The 12,787-nt window shown below is 48.1% G+C and overlaps 1 pseudogene; it reads left to right on the plus strand.

Moving 5' to 3' along the window:
- LOC149334441 (uncharacterized) lies at positions 1 to 8,912 on the plus strand (annotated as a pseudogene).
- Positions 8,913 to 12,787: the final 3,875 nt, after the last annotated feature.

Here is a 12,787-nt window from a genome sequence, read left to right on the forward strand (position 1 = left end):
CGACTGAAACAGGCAGTGCGTACTTTGAAGCGGAAGGGCAAGAAAATCCAGTCTCTGAAAGATAACCTGACAGAGCTCCGAGAAAAGAACTGCAAAATCGAGAAGTCCGCCTTTGAAGAGAAGGTGTGCTACAATGCTTTAATTATATTGCATGTGCTTATATGCGTATATATGATATTCCCTTTTTCTTTCAGCTGAAAAAGCTTCCAAAGAAGCAGCAAGCTGCTGTTCGTGCGTGTTTCGAAGCCTGTAACCGAAAGTCTCAGCGTGCATACCGATATGACAAGGAATGGCTTCTTGAGTGCATAATTCTAAGAATGAAAAGCCCACGGCTCTACGAGCACCTCAGAAGCCACAAGATTCTGGTTGTTCCCAGTCGTGTTTGCCTACAAAGGTACATTAAGGTATGTGACTGGACGCGTTATGAAAGTCCGAGTGGTGACATTATTGCATTTTTAGGGTTTCAGAGCTTCTTATGGATTTAATGCCAAACTTCTGTCATGCGTGAAATCAAAAGCCCAGGACATAGACGAAATGAAAAGGCATGGTGGTCTAGTAGTGGATGAAATGAAGCTTTCAACCCACCTTGACATGACACCGTCCAAGCACATAGAAGGCTTTGTGGACCTGGGAAAGTACACTGAAGAATGTGACAAAAGAAAAAAAGCTGACCACGGCCTGGTGGTGATGTTTCAGCCATTTGTGGGCAAATGGACACAGATTATAGGTAAATAAAATTTGATTACTATTTCTAAATTTTTTTAGCAGATCACACGATATCGCATACAATGTTCTTTTCTGCCTTAGGTGTGTTTGCCTCCAATGGAAATGTGAAAGCAAGACTGCTGGCAAAAATTATTCTAGAAGCAACGATTTTGACCGAACAAGCTGGCCTCCGTGTCGATTATATTTGTTCTGATGGTGCCCCGTGGAATCGATCTATGTGGAACATCCTAGGCATACGTGGAAACTTCAATGATATAAGGTGCAGGGTCGTCCATCCCTGTGAAAAAGGCAGATTTCTGCATTTTATATCTGACTTTCCACACCTTGTCAAATGTGTGCGCAACATGATGAAAAAACAAGGTTTCAACACGCACAATGGACGGGTATGCTTGCTAAGAAACATTGTGTGAAATGTTGGCACATATTCATAAATGTTTGTTCATTATTGTCAGTGTTTCCAATGCGAAATGATTAATTTTACAGGCCCACTGGGAACACGTGTCGACAATGTGGAAGGTGGACAGCGCTTGCGTCACCTTGAAGGTGGCACCAAAACTTACGAGGTCCCACATATTTCCCAATGGGTTCGAGAAGATGAGGGTAGACCTTGCCTTTCAGGTCTTTAGCGCCCAAGTTAGGAATGCTTTGGCCTTCTACAAAGAGAAAATTGAGAGCAAATACCCGAACAGCGACCCAACAAGAATTGTCATTGGGCTCATGGCTAATCGATTGCGGCCATGACGTCCTGATTCCCAGCAGAAGCCTTAAGGTAAGTTCAAATTTATTGCCACATTTATCTCAGTTGTCAACAATACATTTATGTGCATTCTGTAATGGTGTTTCAGACCCGGCAGCAAGAATGAGAAAACATTGGACGAAATGCTGCACTTTCTAGACCTCTGGGAGGGTCATGCTAAGGGCATTGGATTTTTAAGCGGAAGCACAGCAGTGGGCTTGCGTGTGACCCTCACTGCAACAAAGAGCCTACTTGACTACCTAACAAAGAAAGTTGGTTTTAAGTACCTCATGACTGCGCACCTCAGCCAAGATTGCCTTGAGCGGTGTTTCGGAATTGTGAGGCAGGCAGGTGGGGCCAATGACCATCCGACTCCGGCCCAGTTCATTGTCATCATGAGGTATCGCTAATCTTGCTGGTTATACACTGTGCAATTTAACTGGTTTACACTTGGCTCTGATTAAGAGTTACTACTCTATGCTTACTTGCAGGTGCCTCAGTTTCTATAGTCTTGCCAGGAGTCCCAAGGGAGGTAACGTGCCTGATGGTGTAGTTGAGTCGTTGCTATCTGTGGAGAAACTGCTTAGCGAGACAGACAGCGAAGAGCAAGAGGCAGAAAGCCGACCGCTCCGATCCGATGCAGCCGAAGTGTCTGTTGACCATGCTTCTTACATATCGGAAAAAAGTGATGCACGCCTTATTTATTATATCGCCGGCTACGTGGCACGAAAACGCGTGCTGTCCATCGACTGTGAGGATTGCAAGGCTGCTTGCCTAATGAAGAAAGAAGACGTGCCCAGCTCTGATTTACCCACGGAAGCATCAATGCAGTGGGACCTTGGTGGGCTTTTGTTCCCAACGCTCTCCCTCTACAACCTTATTATGACACTAGAGAACAAAGTCACTAGTTTCTTCAGCAGAACTACCCTTCATGCTAAGTCGGTGACTGACATGTGGAAAATAATTGGGGAAACGACAAAAATAGGCTGCCCCCAGCACTCAGTGACATTGACGAGTTCGGTAGTGAAGTTCTACTGCTTAACACGGGTGCACTTTTTTTTGAAAGGAGTTAATCAAAAGGAAGACGAAAGGAAATGCAAAAGGGTGAAGCCATGCGTGCTTTAATGGGCTTATCATGCTGTTGTGTATGTGGATGAACAACTGAAAATAAATGTGTTCTTCCAGAAACACGTCTTTTTCATACTGTGCATATGTTTTGCTGGGTAGGTGCCCTCGCCACACTTGTGTGCTTCATGAGCTGCCACACCTTGGGAGTGTTTCTTTGAAAAGGGAAATCTCGTTTGCTGCGGTTGCAACGCATGTAATAACTGCATGCGGCGGAAAATTAATTCGGATCCACCCACTACATTTTTACTATTGCTTTTCGACCTCTGTACGTAAAAACCAACTAATTCTTTCACGGTACGAACTTGTATGCGACACAGTGTAGTCTTGCCGTATAATCGTCTAAGGAGCAAAACAAAAGCACGCAACGCTTTTCGAAACGAACAGCCGAGCGCGTGCAGAAAGGCGTGCGGACGTCTGCGGAAGCAACTTTCATGCCAGCACATAAATCGAACCTGAGTTCCCTTTAAATCAACGAAAAGATGCCTGCAACTGCTTGTCGTCTGCTGTGGAAAGAAAGCAGTTCTGCTTGGTGAATAATTCTTGACGACCCGGAGCTCATCATTGCATCACGTGGACAAAATACCATCGCGGAGCCATTTTTCACCATCAGCAGCATCTTAAAAACAAATCACAGCGCGCAAATCACGGAATTAAACGCGGTCCACGCGCATTCCACCATGCACGATCAGCGACGGCGCCTCTAGCATCAGCGCCCCTGGCGGCATCGGTGAGCAGCGGTGCCACTTCCGGCAAGGGAAACGCGCCGCCCTTTCACACATAAAAAAGTTCTAGCCACCCTAGCTGTAGTGTACCTCTAGTAATATGCTTCGCATAAAAGCATTCGCTTGTGTACAGACAAGCGCCGTCGCAACGCATCCACCGATTGTTAAATTTTTCCTACTTTTCAGTTCATGAGCTCAGCCAAAGTTTACTGACACAGTCCTTTAAGAAGGCGATAGAGAACGGATTCGTATATTGAAGCTTGCGTGACGTGGTCTATAGAGGACAAAGGAGAAGCAGTCAACTAAAAGCGGACTCAGTGGTCATTAGAGCGTGTAAATATCGAGTGGACCACTCGTCAATATTGCTTCTAACGCTGTAGGAGAGTTTTCGTGCCACAATGAAAAAATGGCTGAGGCTTAAGTTGGTTAACCCTGGTCAGATGCGAAGCATATTGATGGCTACGCTTGGTAATACATGGCTTTCCTTGGTTGAATACTTGGTAATTTTAATACAACCACTAGAAGCCTTCGTCGTGAGGGAAGACAACGGGATGGCTACAGCGGAACGCCGACTAACCCCGAGACGCGCGTTGGGTGGGCGCCTGGATTGCCACGGAAGCCGCGTCCGCCTGCCCTGTGGAGCGAGCGTTTCACCTACACCGAGTGTAAACGCGTGTTCGAAATGCGCGGGAATGCCGCTCGAGGACATTCCGGTGTATGTGCAATGGCATCGCTCTCCCTCTCCCAGCGCGTGACGGCGTTCTGTCGTGACGTCATGTGCCACGTGATATGTCACGTGGTGTGTCGTCACTGTACCATGTGGTCTGCACGTCGTGCAACCACAGTGACGGCGCGAAGTGGGCCCTCATCTTCCTCTGTCGTGACGTCATGTGTCACGTGGTATGTCACGTGGTGTGAAGTCACTGTACCACGTGGTGTGCACGGCGTGTAACCTCGCCGAAGGGCTGTAGTGTACCTCCGTCTTCTTCTGTCGTGAAGTCATGTGTCAGGTGGTATGTCACGTGGTGTGACGTCACTGTACCACGTGGTGTGCACGGCGCGTAACCACGGCGAAGGGCTGTAGTGTACCTCTAGTAATATGCTTCGCATAAATGCATTCGCTTGTGTACAGACAAGCGCCGTCGCAACGCATCCACCTGTTGTTTAATTTTTTCTACCTTTCAGTTCATGAGCTCAGCGAAAGTTTACTGACACAGTCCTTTAAGAGGGCGATAGAGAACGGATTGTTATTATTGAAGCTTGCGTGGCGTGGTCTATAGAGGACAAAGGAGAAGCAGTCAACTAAAAGCGGACTCAGTGGTCATTAGAGCATGTAAATATCGAGTGGACCACTCGCTAATATTGCTTCTAACGCTGTAGGAGAGTTTTCGTGCCAAAATGAAAAAGCATTCGCTTGTGTACAGACAAGCGCCGTCGCAACGCATCCACCGATTGCTTAATTTTTCCTACTTTTCAGTTCATGAGCTCAGCGAAAGTTTACTGACACAGTCCTTTAAGAGGGCGATATAGAACGGATTGTTATTATTGAAGCTTGCGTGGCGTGGTCTATAGAGGACAAAGGAGAAGCAGTCAACTAAAAGCGGACTCAGTGGTCATTAGAGCATGTAAATATCGAGTGGACCACTCGCTAATATTGCTTCTAACGCTGTAGGAGAGTTTTCGTGCCAAAATGAAAAAGCATTCGCTTGTGTACAGACAAGCGCCGTCGCAACGCATCCACCGATTGCTTAATTTTTCCTACTTTTCAGTTCATGAGCTCAGCGAAAGTTTACTGACACAGTCCTTTAAGAGGGCGATAGAGAACGGATTGTTATTATTGAAGCTTGCGTGGCGTGGTCTATAGAGGACAAAGGAGGAGCAGTCAACTAAAAGCGGACTCAGTGGTCATTAGAGCGTGTAAATATCGAGTGGACCACTCGTCAATATTGCTTCTAACGCTGTAGGAGAGTTTTCGTGCCAAAATGAAAAAATGGCTGAGGCTTAACTTGGTTAACCCTGGTCAGATGCGAAGCATATTGATGGCTACGCTTGGTAATACATGGCTTTCCTTGGTTGAATACTTGGTCATTTTAATACAACCACTAGAAGCCTTCATCGTGGGGGAAGACAACGGCATGGCTACAGCGGACGCCGACTAACCCCGAGACGCACGTTGGGTGGGCGCCTGGATTGCCACGGAAGCCGCGTCCGCCTGCCCGGTGGAGCGAGCGTTTCAGCTACACCTACACCGGGTGTGAACGCGCGTTCGAAATGCGCGGGAATGCCGCTCGAGGACATTCCGGTGTCTGTGCGATGGCATCGCTCTCCCTCCCCCAGGGTGTGACGGCGATCTGTCGTGACGTCATGTGCCGCGTGATATGTCACGTGGTGTGTCGTCACTGTACCACGTGGTGTGCACGGCGTGTAACCTCGGCGAAGCGCAGTAGTGTACCTCTGGCGTGACGTCATGTGTCACGTGGTATATCACGAGGTGTGACGTCACTCTACCTCGTGGTGTGCACGGCGTGTAACCACGGCGAAGGGCTGTAGTGTACCTCTGTCTTCCTCTGTCGTGACGTCATGTGTCACGTGGTGTGACGTCACTGTAACACGTGGTGTGCACGGCGCATAACCACGGCGAAGGGCTGTAGTGTACCTCCGTCTTCCTCTGTCGTGACGTCATGCGTCACCTGGTGTGTCACGTGGTGTGACGTCACTGTACCACGTGGTGTGCACGGCGCAAAACCACGGCGAAAGGCTGTAGTATACCTCCGTCTTCCTCTGTCGTGACGTCATGTGTCACGTGGTGTGACGTCACTGTACCACGTGGTGCGCACGGCGCGTAGCCATGGCGAAGGGCTGTAGTGTACCTCTAGTAATATGCTTCGCATAAATGCATTCGCTTGTGTACAGACAAGCGCCGTCGCAACGCATCCACCTGTTGTTTAATTTTTTCTACCTTTCAGTTCATGAGCTCACCGAAGGTTTACTGACACAGTCCATTAACAGGGCGATAGAGAACGGATTCTTATATTGAAGCTTGCGTGGCGTGGTCTATAGAGGACAAAGGAGAAGCAGTCAACTAAAAGCGGACTCTGTGGTCATTACAGCGTGTAAATATCGAGTGGACCACTCGCTAATATTGCATCCAGCGCTGTAGGAGTGTTTTCGTGCCAGAATGATAAAGCATTCGCCTCTGTACAAACAAGTGCCGTCGCAACGCAGCCACCGACTGCTTAATTTTTTTTACTTTTCAGCTCATGAGCTGAGTGAAAGTTTACTGACACGGTCCATTAACAGGGCGATAGAGAACGGATTCGCATACTGAAGCTTGCGTGACGTGGTCTATAGAGGACAAAGGAGAAGCAGTCAACTAAAAGCGGACTCAGTGGTCATTAGAATGTGTAAATATTGAGTGGACCACTCGCTAATATTGCTGCTAATGCTGTAGGAGAGTTTTCGTGCCAAAATTATAAAGCATTCGCCTGTGTACAGACAAGCGCCGTCACAACGCAGCCACCGACTGCTTACTTTTTCCTACTTTTCAGTTCATGAGCTGAGGGAAAGTTTACTAACATGGTCCATTAACAGGGCGATAGAGAACGGATTGTTTTTTTAAGACTCGCGTGACGTGGTCTGTAGAGGACCAAGGAGGCCGAGTCAGCTAAAAGCTGTTTAAGCGGGCGGTCTACACAGGGGACTATCGAGCGGACTACACAGTACTCTTGCTGCGAATGGTTTAGCAGGATCTCTCGTGCCACATACCAAATTATTAGCGTGTGCACAGAGAAACGCTGTCACAACACAGTCACCGATTCCTTAATTTTTCAAAGTTCTAAATTCATGCGATCATTAGAAGCTTACTGACATAGCCCTTTTAGCAAAGAGATAGAGAAGCGGCTTCGTAGTTGAAGACTCGCGCGATGTGGTCTGTAGAGGACCAAGAAGGGCCAGTCACCTAAAATCGGTTTAAGTGGGCGGCTTTGCAGCACCTCCATGTCGAGCGGACCACAGAGTACTTTTGCTGCGAACGCTTTAGGAGAGTTTCCGTGTCAAATACTAAAACTTTCGCCTGTGCGCACAGAATTGATGTCAAAATGCCGTCACTGATTGCTTAATGTTTCCTACTTTTAAATTCATGCTCTCATTCAAAAATTATTCACAAGGTTCGTTACCCCGCAGCAGCGTCTGTAACGTGCAGGTGTAGATGAGTTGGTACACCACGCGTTCCTGAGCATCCACAGGGACATCCCCGCAGGAGGATGATGGTGAGCAGTGCGTCACCACGGACAGGAGCACCCACGCTTATCCGTGCCGCCGTGTCCTGAGAAAAAGGGATCGTGCTGGTTTAACCAATGCCTAGCGTTTGGACCTTTAAAGCCCCTCGGCGGAGGGAATACACCACTTTGGCCCTTGTTTCTCATGAACGACCCCTTTGGCCTCTCCCAATGGGGGATATCGGCAGTCACCTTTTCCTGTCCTCCCCGTCATCTCTCACTTGCCTATATTCTTTCTTGCTACTATCCTGTCTCGTGCTTCCTTGTTTTGCAGGCGGCTAGGGTTAATCTTAGGCAAAGAACTGCGCCGAGTTTCGTCATATTGGGTTCTAGTTGGCTGTCGGCTGGCGTGGGCAAGACTTTCGAGTTCTTGTCCCGTGCCCTTGTTGGGCTCCGTGGTGGGCTACTGACACCATGGCCTAACATTACACATAATTCATAGCTGCCGCTTTCTAACAAAGCCATCGCCCTCCAAAAAGAATGCGGACAGGTCTGGCAGTCCATTACCTCCAGGAATCCAAGCAATCTTGCATAAATTTCATGATCTGCACCCTGAATAGAGAGAAAAACTGCGTGAATGATATGCCACTCTTGGTTGCAAAAAACCTGACCGGTGCCTTGGCCACGGGTCACAAGCTAAAAAGTAATCTCTAGGCGTGAACGTCAACTGGAGCTTAAAGACAACGCACGGAATTCAAGACTATCCACCATAACGTCAATTGTTGTCACAAAAAAGCGTGCCTACGATGTTGAATGGTAAGCGGGCTGTGTGCGCTGAAGCCTATAGAGGGGAGAAAAGACCTCGAAGAAGAAACTGAAGACGCCACACCTTTTACATGGCTGAACAACAAACAAAACAGCGCACTACACATGTGCCTATATAACGCTACTGATAACACCGCAGTCCTACCGCATTAATGGTCCTATTGTGTAAACCACAGAGTCACACTCATACAAACTTTGTACTAAACGCGGGTGTTTGGCAGGCTACCTCGGACGTGGAGTACGGACAAAAACTGAGGTTGCACCTTGTTTTCTAGAGACGCCGTTGTTCCGCGAGAGGACTTTTTCAGGTGAAAGGAGTCGGTGCGTCCATGTCGCCTTAGCTGTATGTCGGAGTTGGAGTGTCCTCCTACCGGTGACGAGGTTTGGGTGCTGACAACAGCCGCTGGGGGAGTCGGCGTTCCAGAGGTGTTGACACTGGGCACGCGTTCCGAAGACGTGGTCAGCGTCGTGATCCACGCGACTGTGGAATCAGCCGGTGGGGACCAGTCCTGGTCAGTAGGCCTCACGATCGAACAGCAGCTTACGGGCATGCGCTAGCATCCGCACCTACAACGTTCCTCTTTCTGTTTTCTTGTTGCGACTGCAGGAAGCAAGAAAGGGAAAGTGCACCGGCCTGCACACTGGCTCAGACTGAGCCACACTCGCTGCCACTTGCAGACAGAGGAGAGTTGAAAGATTTTAAGGATAGATTGAAAGAAAAGACACCCCCCCTTCCTTTTATACGCCCACTTCATTTTCTTTTTCCACCTCAGGTCCGGTGTTTTACTCATTTCTTTCTTTTTCGCCAAGTCTCAATAAGCGTACATAGATATCTAAATACCGTCCGGGGTGTAATCTCTTAAGCGACTTCCTCCAACTCACTGAACAAGAAACGCTGGACGGTTTAAAAGGCGAAATGTCATCAATGTCAACCGCATCGCATTCCAGAAAGAAAGCAAATAGCAAAAAAGCATCTTGTCCTCACTTTCAACTCAAGTGCCTGCCGCGGAGCAATAGTAGTTCGCTATCTGAAAATAAATGCCCGCCACTACATCCCAAGCCCGCGTCGGTGTTACAACTGCCAGCGATACGGTCGTGGCTCACAAGTTGCCGTGGGCGCAAAACATGCGCGAAATTCGCCTCACATGTGCGCGTTTCATAAAGCTGTGAAGCTGCACCATGCTGCGCCAACTGCGAAAGAGATCACGCCGCTTATTTAATCAGGAAATAATGGCTCTAAACACAAAGGAAAACATTTCATTCACAGGAGGAGGCGTACGACTCTCATATACCACGTGGTGCTACGGGGCGGGGCGTCACACCGAGCTTGGGAACCTGCACTGACCACACGCAGAGACCCTTTAGTAGGGCCATCTGCCTCCCCGGAAGACGCAGCCAAGGCCGCCCCGCTATCTCTACCCAAAAGACTTTCTCCCGTCGGGAGAGGTCTGCATCTTGTACACCCACGGCTTGTTGGCGGCACTCCAGCGCCGCCATTCAGGCAATGGCCACAGTGCCGAGGACTCTTAAATAAGTACAGTCATGTAAAGGACCTCTTGAACTCATTTCATCCAGTGGCATTATGATTACAGGAAGCACACCTAGGACTTCAACATAAGAACATTGTGTAGAAATATAAAGCCTTCCACTGTGATACAGACCACTCAAGTAGGCTGTGTGGAGCTGTCGCTATTATAGTACGGAGTGGTGTAGCAACTCGCGAAGTGAAGCTTAAAACTACATATGAAGCAGCTGCAGTCACTGTCCTAGATTTCTAAGCAATTGCACTGTGTTCTCGAGCTACGCTTAACAGTAACAGTCCCTGGTCAAACAGCTCCAAGAGCCATATCTGCTCGTTGGAGACTTTAATGACCGCTCTCATTTTTGGCGAAGTGTACATACCGACTCCAGAGGTCGTATTACAGCAGTTACAGACCCGTAGCCCTTACGAGCCGTCTCGCTGAATAGTTTGAGATCGTTGTGCACAGTAGACTGATGTTTCTTCTTGGATCTCATAAAATTCTTGATGTCCACCAGCGCGCTTTTAAAAAAATCTTGTTCAACAACTGACCAGCTAACACCTTCAAAATACTGTTAGAAAGGAATTCACGCATAAACAGCCCTGCCTAGCAGTTTTCTTTGGTATGGAGAAGGCTTACGATACCACCTGCAGTTTTGGAGGTCTCGGCGACCTAGCTGACCTAGGTATCCGCGGAAGGATGCTGAATTGGTTAAAAGATTTTCTCTCTAACCGCTCTTTTCATGCACGCATGGGTTCCACCCTTCACTAAAATTTCGTTCAGGAGAATGGGATACCGCTGGGTGTATTTTAAATACCACTCTGTTTGCGTGAATACTAATTTCATAAAGTATATTCTATACGGGATGAGCTTCCAATAGAAGGCATATCCTCCGTCCTGTCAGCCTGTGAGTGACAGATACAAGTGACATTAAAAAGACTTGCAATTTGGGCAGCGAATAATGGGTTTCAGTTCTCCCCACTAAAAGCAGCTCCTGTTATTTTCTCGCTCAAATTTGGCTTGCAAATTGATCACTCCTTGCACTTAAATGAAATATTTATACTGCCAGTAAACCGAAAACTGAAATTTTGGGCATAATATTTCACAGAAATATCACCTCGCTGCCAGTGGTAAACATAGTCGAAACGAAAGCTTCTCAATCCCTCAATATGCTGAAAACACTGCAACAAAATTGCTTGGGATCTGATAGAACACGTCTTATACAAATCTGCCCGTCACAACTACACTCTCCCCTCGACTATGGATACGTTGTGTATGAGCTTACGAGGCCGTCATATCAAACGACTGGACCCAGTGCATAACCTTATTTTACGTGACTCTACTGGAATATACAGAACATCCCCCATAAATGACTGTATGTCGAAATCAATGAACGCTTCATTGCAGATAGTAGAATTGTGCTCACATGCACAGATTTCCTGAAAATCCGATCATTGCTGACAGACCTGAGCTATCCCATAGTTACAAAGTGCACCTCCGGAACACTATTCAACAGCAAAGGTCTCGAACTTCTGGACACCCTCCGCTCCCAATATTTCGGCGCTCGACGGCCACTTACCTCAACTGCCACTTAGACCAGCCACACCAACCCGAAACTCGACGTGCTCATCGCTTATGAAGAAGTCTTCGCAGCTTCCAGCATTTGAAGCCTCTTTAGTGGCCCAGGAGGTCACAAAATCACTAAGGCAATGCTACGCAACCTTTTCAAAGATTCGCTTCAAGCCCTCACCCATCACACCAATGATGAACTCTAGAACCAAGGCAAAATACCTCCTCAAAAGAAACATGCAGAAGTAATAGTCATCCTCTAACCCAACAAGCCACCTTCCCTCTCTGCTCTCAGGCCCTTATTGCTCAACTCCTGCGCAGGCTAGCTACACGAGCGAATCAACCAAACCCGCCTGCGAAACTATACTGAAGATCATAAGCTCTTTCCTCCTTTGATGCTCGGTTTTTGCAAGCTGTTTCCACGCAGGACGACTTTCTTCTGCTCAAACACGATGGCCTGAGGTGAGGCGGCGTCAACCCGGCGGAGAGCACCTTCTTCTAGCGCTTGCCGTTATGGGCACCTTTGACAGCAACTCTGTAACCCAACGAGGTATAAATCAGATAGACTGCGGATGTCGCATGTTCTAGTTTATCTCGGCCTTCCTTGCTGCCCGTAGATAGGCATCGGATCTACTAGACTGCCTCTCTACCAAATACCTGACAAGGGCCCTCCAAAAGGTGATGTCCTCTCACCACTGCTATTCAGTACAGCCATTGCTCCTCTAGCCCACAAGTTCTCACTCTTTCGGACATCCGATATACCATCTTTGCGGATGAAATCGCCATCTGGCCCAACCGAGGATCTCTCGCCGCAAAAGAGCAAGCCCTACAAGGAGCCATTCCTACGGTCGAGAAATTTGTTCAGACCAGCGATATGCAATATGCACCATGAAAATTGGAAATCATCCGCATTCATCGTCCCCGCTCTTGTCTCCCCGGCGCAATGATAATCCTAATTCGCAACCACCCAATAGAAGGCAAATCACTCATACGAGTGCTTCGCCTCTGGGTCCAGGATGACACGGAGCCCACCCACACCATTGCCACTGTACGCACGTCCGTGCTCAATATATCCCGTATGGTAGCAGATATCACTGGACACGACATGCACGAGGACGATACTATCCGCCTTGTCACGGCCCTGGCCATGAGTCGAATCCAATATGGTCTGTGAACCACAATGTTGATCGAACCATAGACAGTAGGATCAATACCGCGAGCCGTACCATCTTTAAAACAGCTCTGGGCCTCCCCATGTCTGCATCCACCACTAGACTGCTTGCATTCTGGGTTCAGAACGCTTTTGCGAAAATCCAGGAGGGTTTACTGAACTTCCAACAGGCT

The sequence above is a fragment of the Amblyomma mixtum genome, chromosome 8 (genome assembly GCF_055824585.1).
Source record: "Amblyomma mixtum isolate Tamu chromosome 8, ASM5582458v1, whole genome shotgun sequence".
NCBI lineage: Eukaryota > Metazoa > Arthropoda > Arachnida > Ixodida > Ixodidae > Amblyomma > Amblyomma mixtum.